The sequence below is a fragment of the Labrus bergylta genome, chromosome 6 (genome assembly GCF_963930695.1).
Source record: "Labrus bergylta chromosome 6, fLabBer1.1, whole genome shotgun sequence".
NCBI classification, from domain to species: Eukaryota; Metazoa; Chordata; class Actinopteri; order Labriformes; family Labridae; genus Labrus; species Labrus bergylta.
The window spans coordinates 3,703,117-3,714,595 of NC_089200.1; positions in this window are offsets into that span (position 1 = coordinate 3,703,117).

Below are 11,479 nucleotides of genomic sequence, written 5' to 3' on the forward strand. Positions count from 1 at the left end.
TCAAGAAAACATGCACCATGGCATACAATCCGAAGTCGGACGGAATGGTGGAACGCCATAATCGTACTCTGATTGACCAGCTTGCTAAGATGTTGCTCTCTCGTGGGTGCAAATGGGACAGTTATGTAAAACAGGTCGCTTTTGCATACGTGGTATGCATGGTTGGGAGGCGCGTGTCCCTGCTGATGTGCTTGTGCCTGGTGTTGTTTCAGACTCTCGGGGGACTGGATCTCTGCCATGGTATGTGTCATCCATGGTGGATGGACTGAAGGCTGCTTTCTCAGTCGCCAGGCTCAATGCTGCAGAGGCTCATGAGAGAAAAAAACTGTATTATGACGCTGATGTTTGCCACCGTGCCTATGAGGCGGGAGAGATGGTGTGGTTGAATAATCCCACTGAGAGCCGCACGAAGCTGGCAGCACATTGGAAGGGCCCATACCGGGTCATGGAGGCGTTGGCGTCTGGAGGTGAGGCTGCACTGACTTACCGCATCAGCAACCCTCTGGACTCTCTGGAGAGGACTCAGGTGGTTCACCATGACAGGCTGAAATGTTATACTTTACCAGTGCCTACAGGGACTGTTCCCCTTCTACCCTTAAAGTATCTCCTCTTTTGGGGGTTTCGCCACTCCCGTTGTCGCCGCAAATGGTTGAGCAACAATTGGCTGGGGGTGTGGACATCAGTCTGTATGGGGAGTTTTCAGGGCCTGAACGCAGGGGGCGTGTCCTGCGACCATCTTCACGTCCAGGATTTTGTGAGGTTCCGAGTTTGATGCTTGGTGTTTGTTTCCCTCTTTCTGGGATCTTTTTTTTTCATGTATTTTTGCTGTTCAAGTACATTTGGGTGACAACTGTGATACAGAGGTTTTTTTTTCATGCTCAGGTTAAATTCTGCTAGGGGACCGTTTTGAGAGGTTTCCTGTTGTCTCATGGGTGCCTGTGCCAATGTTTTATGTGAAACGGGGACATTTCAAGTTGAGGGGGGGACGTATGTCACAGATTGTGACAGATTGTTGTGTTTGTTATATGTACTGTATATCTCACTCGCTTTTAGAGTGAGGTGTTCCGAGAGAGTTACCGTAGCTGCCATAAAGCAGTTGTTATTGTTGTTATCCTGTTACACTGGTACACAGGTGTGTGTGTGTAATAAAGTGGAAGCCGTGGATAAAGAAGCTCCCCGCCTATGTGCCGTTTATTGTTTTCTTATTAAGTGTATCCGGTCCAACGAACCCAGAAAGCTCGGTTACAGAGGGCAGGGAAACCGACTTATATGCACCTTTGACTAAACCATAACACAGGTCAATAGTTTTGTTCAGTCTGGTGGGGCAAGAAATATACTGGTGAAAGTTGCTCAATGATTTCAAGTTACAGTGATTGAAATAACCTGTGACGTTAACGTTTCTGTCAAGCCTCACCGATGTCCCAAAACCGCAGAGCGTTAGATCCGTGTCCAAGTCCGAAGAAGTAAGCCAGGTCTCGGTGAAAGCCATGATGCACGAGTCTCTGAATTTCTCCAGATGAATGACGTTGGCCTGGATCTCGTCGATCTTGTTTCTGATGGATTGGGCATTACAGAGCAGCATCGAGGACAGGGGTATACGGTGGAGATTCAGACGCTTGAGCCTCTCTCGGACACCACCCCGTCTCCCTCGTTTCCGTACTTTCCCTTTGTTGTTCTTTTTGTTAAAATCATCACGATGACCGGAGATATCCACTGTTAAACAGTCTTCGGTAATTAGGTGCAACAGTGGCTGCTGTCGATACTTGAGATCCAGTAAAAATCCCCGAGAATACTGAATCCGGCCCGTATGCGAGTGGCAGGGATCAAACAAACACTGAGCCACAGTCAACAAAGTCCATGTGATGATTAAGAATAAAAACTCCATATCCAGAAGTGTGCGACGAGCAGTGAGCTATAAATCAGGTTGTTTCTGGTCGATTATACACTGACGACATTAGAAAACAGACGAATAAAGACAGACCACTACTGCTAGTCGCAACTCGCCATAGACTAAATGATCAGTCTGCTGGTTCTGGTCCGGAGGCTTTTGAAGCGCCTACCGGAGGGCAGGAGGGTAAACAGTCTGTGGGCAGGGTGGGAGGAGTCTTTAAGGATGCTGTGAGCTCGCCGCAGACAGCGTTTTCTTTGGATGTCCTCAATGGCAGGAAGTGGACACCTTGTGATACGCTGGGCGGTTTTTACCACCCGCTGTGGCGCCTTACGGTCTGTGACAGAGCAGTTTCCGTACCAGACTGAGACACTGCTGGTCAGGATGCTCTCGATCACATAGCGGTAGAAGTTCACCAGCACAGCTGAAGACAGGTGGTGTCTCTTCAGTGTCCTCAGGAAAAAGAGGCATTGATGAGCCTTCTTAACCAGACTGGAGGTGTTAGTGTTAGATGAATTAACAGCCCCAAGAGCCTTTTTCCAGAAATCCTCAGAAAGGTTGGTTTGTAATTCGATTTCCCAATCAGCCTTGATCTTATTTACCGCAGACTCGTTAGTTGTGAACAGGAGGTCATAAAGGTAGGAAACCTGACCTTTGGGCAAGACTCTTGCCTTGAGTGCCAGATCAATGCCACTAGGGTTTGGAACTTGAGGGAATGCCGGTGAGTGGGTCCTAGCAAAATCACGGAGCTGAAAGTATCGAAAAAGGTCGGAGCTATTTAAATTGAATGCAGAACGTAATTGTTCGAAACTGGCAAAAACATCATTAATGTATAAGTCACCCAGACAGCGCAGGCCATTCCTCTCCAAAGATGTAAATCGTGGGTCAATCCTAGCTGGTATAAAAAGGTGATTATTACGTATGGGCGTTGCTTTAGTAAGAGAAAAGCTTTGTGAATACGGGTCCTGATCTAGGACCCTAGCATTGAAGGTTGTCAGTTTTGATGCGCTTTGGCGCCATCAGGAGGTCTCTGAGTGCAACTGCAGTGTCATAAAAACGGTCACGCCTCCCCCTCTGACACCACGTGCATTTGTTGACAAACAAAGGGTGAGGAAGCCGGCAGAGACGCTGTGAGAAGATGAGGAACCGCGCAGACTCAAAAGGTACAGTAATATTACCAGATTTTGATGGAGCCTGAGTGTCTGCAGCCCGTTGTCTAGTTTGTTTATTCAACTGTTACCATGACAACTATAGGTCGTGGATAAATGGCTACATAGATCGGTTTGTAAGGTTACAAACAATTTGGAGACAAAAGTAAAGCTGCTAAACGTGAGACAATGATGACGTCACTGGTAATGATGCAGCTCGGAGTGACTATGGGGTTTCCTATTGCGCGAGACGCTAGCTTAACATTCAGTACATTAGCCGTTAACATTCACGACTAATGAATAACTTTATGAATATTATTCAAAACTCCGCAGAACTGATGCGGGATGAATCGAATATGATCAGTAACTGAAAACCACAGTCTGATTACATCTAAACAACTAAAAAAATACTTTAAAATGTGTTTATCGACGGAGTGTGAATCATCATTAACTTACCTCCGACCAAGCTGTCAACGGCTCTGACCACATTCCTGACGTCATCACTCACACTGTGGTAATTCTAGAGTCTCTTGGGGATTATTCCTCTTCATTTTACTTTGTTGACTTTCAGAAACAGATTTTGGTTTTCAAAGCAAAAATGTATGTGACACTTAGCAGGGCAACAACAGTGAGTGCTGTCAGATGGGGCCCCCTTAGGGAGGTTTCCTACTGTCATTTTGGGGCACTGCTTTGGTTTACATTTGTGAGCCCTGAGGGGCCCCTACTGGTCTGGGGCCCCAAGCAGTTGGGGCACACACACACAGACTCCAAAATAAACAGGCAGGAGAATAATGTATAACTCAAAAGAAGATATAAAATTAAAAACAAGTGTTTTGGGGAAAGTCTTATGCTGTCAATATCAACCTGTTACACTGACAGAGTATGAAGGTTTTTGTTTTTCAACATCGGTTTTCCTTTTATTCCAGGATTCAGCCCAAAACTTCAATTCACCATCAATGATGAGCCGGAGCCCGGAGTGGGACGGAGTCAGTACAGGAATGCAGCATATAGACAATGTGTGTTATGGAAAATCAACAGGAGAGCTCCAACAAGTCACAATATACATGGGTAACACTTTACAATAAGGTACACACATTTTGCATACTTACTGGGAGACGAATGGGAAACTAACCACTAGATATAATCCAGAGTGCATATGTGAAAAGGGCTCTAGGTAACCATTAGTTAACAGGTAGATTTGTGTGGTTTATCCAGCTTTCATTATCCGTTAAATAATAATTCACTACTTTACAACATGTGATGAAGAAGTACTCAATATCTACCCAGTACTGAGTGGTTTTCTAATGGTTACTTGAAACTTTAATCACGTTATTTTTGCATTTCAGCATGAGTATACAAAATAAAAGTTTGGGTTTGGTGCTACATTACACAAATTTCCTACCAACATAACTTGAACTGCTCTTCTGCTGTTGCTCGTTTGGAGCGACAAGTGGTTCATCCATGCCATGATTGATGGTTAGTCTTTCACTGTGCCAAGACACACATGATCAGAACATGTGCTGCTGTGAAATGTTCTTATTCTTCCTGACACAATAAGTGTATAAAAGGCTCAGACAGTAGGTGGCCTTCCTGTTAATTGCTCACGCTCCTCCTGCGTGTTGATGACGTAAGCATCTCAAGCTTTTTGCTTCTGCCTTTTCCTTTTCAGTCGCTACATAACACATGACTGTTGACTCTGTTTGAACTGTCTGTATTGTTTAAAAATGATTGTATATGTATAATGGCTGAATAAAATACTCATACATACAGGATCAGTTTACCAGCATGCGTGTGTTCGGCGAGGAGAGCGGCAGATTATAAATTCACCGTACTCTGCAACATGATGATGAATCAGTTTATGGACGCCATCTTGTAATACTCTTACTTCACCAGCAGATGGGGCCTGTGCTACTTGTAAACCCAGGCAGTAAAGTGTATGTGAAGTTGTTAATCTGTCTAAAGAGCTAATTTCTTTCATTTATGTTCATTGAACTCAAATATTTCTGCCAAATAACTTACTCTAATAATTGTCAGACGCTTATGATCTGACGAGGCTTAAATTTCTAGCTCCTTCCTCCTGATAGTTTAGAACTGAAGAAGGTTTTTCTGAAGCGAAGCACATTCATATAAAATCCATTAATTCTAAAATCTGAAAATACAGCATTGAAAAAACCCAACAGAAGCAAAATACATGATAATCACAATTCACACATTTCTTCATTAAGTATTCACCATGACGGCCGTGTTTTACAGAGGACGTCACACCTACCAGGAGCTAGGGTGTAAGATTTAAAGGTCACATAGTCTCCTCCTCTTCAACCAGTTTAAAAAATTCTCAGAACTTCCAAAAACATGTGTGAAGTTTCTTGTTCTAAATCCACTCTGATCCTGTATTTGATCATGCCTATAAACCCCTCTATTTCAGCCCTGCTCAGAACAGACTGTTTCTGTGTCTGTACCTTTAAATATGTAAATGAGCTGTGTCTGACCACGCCCTGTCTCTGGAAGGGCTTGGGTGTACTTGGTCTTTCTCGCTCCATGTCCTATTGTTTATGGTGAGAAGGCAGACTCAGAGGGCAGAACAAACACCTAGCTGTGGGAGTGTCACCCACCTGGGGGAGGGGCTACTGCCCTTTGTGATGTCATGAAGGGAACTCCGTCCTGAATTAGTAAGTCATTCCCAACTCTCTCGCTCTCTCTCTCTCACCTGTTTCTAACTCTATTTACTGTCCTATCTCTAAATAAACGCATAAAAGCCCAAAAATAAAAATAATTAAGAAAATATATATATATATTTTTTTCAACCAGGAAAAAGTCTCATTGAGATTAAAAATCTCTTTTACAAGAGCATCCTGGCCAAGACAGGCAGCAGCACAATTACAGGATTTCAGACATAAAACACTTAACAACAATGAACATAAATACAGGAATCACAAAAAGAACCAGTTCACCAGAATCTGTCATAAGTCATGAGCAACAAAGCGATCAAAAAGGACAATACGAGTTAGTTAAAACATCTACAGTCAGATATTTCTGCCTCCAGATCATTAAGACGACCTTTAAAAACATTCAAGGAAACCAGCTCCCGAAGATTTAAAGTATCTTGCAACCGATTCCAAGAAGAGGGAGCAGCATACTTGAACGCCCTTTTTCCTAATTCCGTATGGGCTTTAGGGATGGTAAGAAGGTGAAGATGGTAACTTCCATTACCTCTCTTGGCTCTTCTGATCACAACACCATCCTTCTTACCCCCATCTACAAACCTCTCCTTAAAAGAGTAAAGTAGTCACAAGGACAGTGGAGCTGTGGACTGAAAGTGCTATTCATCATTAAAACGTAGATAAAAATCATTCAGTGCATATGCAAGCTCTGTCTGTGATTTAAAACCGTCCATGTTAATCCACCCATTTTTCTTGTTGTCCTGGCCAGTCATGGTTTTCATGCCATCCCACACTGCCTTTAGGTCATTACTATAAAATCTATCCTCCACCCTATTCTTATATTGGAGCTTAGCCCTCTTGATTTCATGTCTGGCCTCTTTCTTCGCTTCTGCTATCTCAACAACCCCACCATGCAGAAACGTGTCATGTTTCCTGTGCAGTGCATCCTTCACTGCCCCTTCTAACGCTAGTATAAGTGTTCATTCTGTCAGATCCATGTTTAAAAAATGTAACATTAGGAAAAGCCCTGCAATCTGCAAAAAGGGCCTCCAGAGACTCTACTTTCTGCGCAGAATGAACACTTTTAATGTGGACAAGACACTGATGGTTTTACTCTACCGATCTTTTATAGAGTCAATTTTAACCTTTTGTTTTATCTCATGGTATGGTAACCTTTCTGTTCAGAACAAAAATCGTCTTTCCAGTATTGTCAATACAGCCAGTAAAATAATCGGCGCTCAGCAGCTTTCATTGTCAGAAATCTGGAATAGACAAGTTGTTAGAAAAGCAAAGTCTAAACATTCGTATGCAAGTCAGATACTCACCTCATCTTTCTGCTGTTTCTTCCTCTCAGTCGTTTTCTGAAGATGACTTAGTCGAGCAGATGTCTTGATGTTGCTCTGTGGTTACAGTCGCTCCAGCTTCAGCTCTCTAGTGTGGATGGCGTGATGATGTGCAGCAGCAGCTTTAAATGTCTGTGATAGAGGCGTGGCACTTTCCTTACCAGCATGATGTTATGTGAGTTTAATTTCTTAAGAATTGAAACTGAAAGCCTCAAGTTGCAGGGCTCTCAAGTGTGTGTGTGTGTGTGTGTGTGTGTGTGTGTGTGTGTGTGTGTGTGTGTGTGTGTGGGCATGAGTTTAGACATTATGTGGTACTGTCTGCCTTTACAATTGTGACTGATCATCGCCCATTGCTGGGGCTCAGGCACATGGCCATTGATAATAACCCCACAGGACGGAGGGGTCGCTGGGTGCTGGAGTTGGACCCTTTCAACTGGACCATTATGCACAAGGACGGCCCTAGCCATAAAAATGCGGACGCTCTTTCCCGCAGGCCCGTTTCCCCTGGCTCTGTTGGGGCGACAACAGACCACGTTGTGGGCTCAGTGGACTGCTCTCCGGTCTCACCAGGAACATGATCTGACCTACAGACTGCTTATTCTCTCTGCTGCACTAACTCCGAACTGCAGGTTCATGTCAAGACATCCCATGGGGGGGATCTCTGGTTGACCGCCCTCTGCAACGGGTGGCAGCAGATATTCTGGAACTGTCTGTGACATCTCGGGGGAATAGGTACGTGCTGGTTGTGGAGGATTATTTTACTAAGTTTGTTAATGTGTACGCCCTTCCAAACCAGACTGCTCACACGGTTGCTCACTGTCTTTTTGAGGATTATGTTTTGGTGCATGGAGTCCCTGAGGTCCTGCACACCAACCACGGCCGCCAGTTTGAGGCGGACGTGATTCAGGGTCTCTGTCAGATGTTGGGGATCAAGAAAACATGCACCATGGCATACAATCCGAAGTCGGACGGAATGGTGGAACGCCATAATCGTACTCTGATTGACCAGCTTGCTAAGATGTTGCTCTCTTGTGGGGGCAAATGGGACAGTTATGTAAAACAGGTCGCTTTTGCATACGTGGTATGCATGGTTGGGAGGCGCGTGTCCCTGCTGATGTGCTTGTGCCTGGTGTTGTTTCAGACTCTCGGGGGGCTGGATCTCTGCCATGGTATGTGTCATCCATGGTGGATGGACTGAAGGCTGCTTTCTCAGTCGCCAGGCTCAATGCTGCAGAGGCTCATGAGAGAAAAAAACTGTATTATGACGCTGATGTTTGCCACCGTGCCTATGAGGCGGGAGAGATGGTGTGGTTGAATAATCCCACTGAGAGCCGCACGAAGCTGGCACCACATTGGAAGGGCCCATACCGGGTCATGGAGGTGTTGATGTCTGGAGGTGAGGCTGCACTGACTTACCGCATCAGCAACCCTCTGGACTCTCTGGAGAGGACTCAGGTGGTTCACCATGACAGGCTGAAACGTTATACTTTACCAGTGCCTACAGGGACTGTTCCCCTCCTACCCTTAAAGTATCTCCTCTTTTGGGGGTTTCGCCACTCCCGTTGTCGCCACAAATGGTTGAGCAACAATTGGCTGGGGGTGTGGACATCAGTCTGTATGGGGAGTTTTCAGGGCCTGAACGCAGGGGGCGTGTCCTGCGACCACCTTCACGTCTTCAGGATTTTGTGAGGTTCTGAGTTTGATGCTTGGTGTTTGTTTCCCTCTTTCTGGGATCTTTTTTTTTAAATGTATTTTTGCTGTTCAAGTACATTTGGGTGACAACTGTGATACAGAGGTTTTTTTTTCATGCTCAGGTTAAATTCTGCTAGGGGACTATTTTGAGAGGTTTCCTGTTGTCTCATGGGTGCCTGTGCCAATGTTTTATGTGAAACGGGGATGTTTCAAGTTTAGGGGGGGACGTATGTCACAGATTGTGACAGATTGTTGTGTTTGTTATATGTACTGTATATCTCACTCGCTTTTAGAGTGAGGTGTCCCGAGAGAGTTACCGTAGCTGCCATAAAGCAGTTGTTATTGTTGTTATCCTGTTACACTGGTACACAGGTGTGTGTGTAATAAAGTGGAAGCCGTGGATAAAGAAGCTCCCCGCCTATGTGCCGTTTATTGTTTTCTTATTAAGTGTATCCGGTCCAACGAACCCAGAAAGCTCGGTTACAGAGGTAAGAGAAAAGCTTTGTGAATACGGGTCCTGATCTAGGACTAAAAAACAGGTGTCAGAATAGCTGCTGAAATTAGCAAGAATTCAACTGGCTGTCTAGTTCACACACTCTGGTCAAACTGTTAGCTAATATTACTGATTACCAGCTGACTGGACACAATATTCCCCAACATACAGAAATCAAATGATGAGATGACTTACTGTATTAATACCATATGGTCCTCTTCTCCATAGACTGTAAATATAACGGTCCTCTCCCACGTCGATCAGTCTGTACTTCAGCGAGCGTCTGAATCAAAGTGCGAGCGTCTTCCTTGTAACCAGAATGTAGCGTTGTTGTAGCGGGAATATCTAAATCTTACCCGGATACAGCAATGCTTTTTATTGATTGGTTGTTGGGGTAGCTATATATATATATTCTTTTTTTGATTAACTGGTGCGTGGCAAGCTCCTTCTGATCTCTATGGGAAACCCACTTGATTCATATCTGTTCCACTGTTAAAAAAAATAGCGGCGCAATTTTGTGGGCGTTATCCTGGTAATTTATGCGTGAGAAATACAAGGTGTGGCGTGTGAGCGTGTGAACAGGTTGAAATGTGTGTCTCTCACTCCCAATGCGTGAGATTTAGAGCATTGAAGGTTGTCAGTTTTGATGCGCTTTGGCGCCATCAGGAGGTCTCTGAGTGCAATTGCAGTGTCATAAAAACGGTCACGCCTCCCCCTCTGACACCACGTGCATTTGTTGACAAACAAAGGGTGAGGAAGCCGGCAGAGACGCTGTGAGAAGATGAGGAACCACGCAGACTCAAAAGGTACAGTAATATTACCAGATTTTGATGGAGCCTGAGTGTCTGCAGCCCGTTGTCTAGTTTGTTTATTCAACTGTTACCATGACAACTATAGGTCGTGGATAAATGGCTACATAGATCGGTTTGTAAGGTTACAAACAATTTGGAGACAAAAGTAAAGCTGCTAAACGTGAGACAATGATGACGTCACTGGTAAAGACGCAGCTCGGAGTGACTATGGGGTTTCCTATTGCGCGAGACGCTAGCTTAACATTCAGTACATTAGCCGTTAACATTCACGACTAATGAATAACTTTATGAATATTATTCAAAACTCCGCAGAACTGATACGGGATGAATCGAATATTATCAGTAACTGAAAACCACAGTTTGATTACATCTAAACAACTAAAAAAATACTTTAAAATGTGTTTATCGACGGAGTGTGAATCATCATTAACCTACCTCCGACCAAGCTGTCAACGGCTCTGACCACATTCCTGACGTCATCACTCACACTGTGGTAATTCTAGAGTCTCTTGGGGATTATTCCTCTTCATTTTACTTTGTTGACTTTCAGAAACAAATTTTGGTTTTCAAAGCAATAGTGGATGTGACACTTAGCAGGGCAACAACAGTGAGTGCTGTCAGATGGGGCCCCCTTAGGGAGGTTTCCTACTGTCATTTTGGGGCACTGCTTTGGATTACATTTGTGAGCCCTGATGGGCCCCTACTGGTCTGGGGCCCCAAGCAGTTGGGGCACACACACACAGACTCCAAAATAAACAGGCAGGAGAATAATGTATAACTCAAAAGAAGATATAAAATTAAAAACAAGTGTTTTGGGGAAAGTCTTATGCTGTCAATATCAACCTGTTGCACTGACAGAGTATGAAGGTTTTTGTTTTTCAACATCGGTTTTCCTTTTATTCCAGGATTCAGCCCAAAACTTCAATTCACCATCAATGATGAGCCGGAGCCCGGAGTGGGGCAGAGTCAGTACAGGAATGCAGCATATAGACAATGTGTGTTATGGAAAATCAACTGGAGAGATACAACAAGTCACAATATACATGGGTAACACTTTACAATAAGGTACACACATTTTGCATACTTACTGGGAGACGAATGGGAAACTAACCACTAGATATAATCCAGAGTGCATATGTGAAAAGGGCTCTAGGTAACCATTAGTTAACAGGTAGATTTGTGTGGTTTATCCAGCTTTCATTATCCGTTAAATAATAATTCACTACTCTACAACATGTGATGAAGAAGTACTCAATATCTACCCAGTACTGAGTGGTTTTCTAATGGTTACTTGAAACTTTAATCACGTTATTTTTGCATTCCAGCATGAGCATACAAAATAAAGTTTGGGTTTGGTGCTACATTACACAAATTTTCTACCAACATAACTTGAACTGCTCTTCTGCTGTTGCTCGTTTGGAGCAACAAGTGGTTCATCCATGC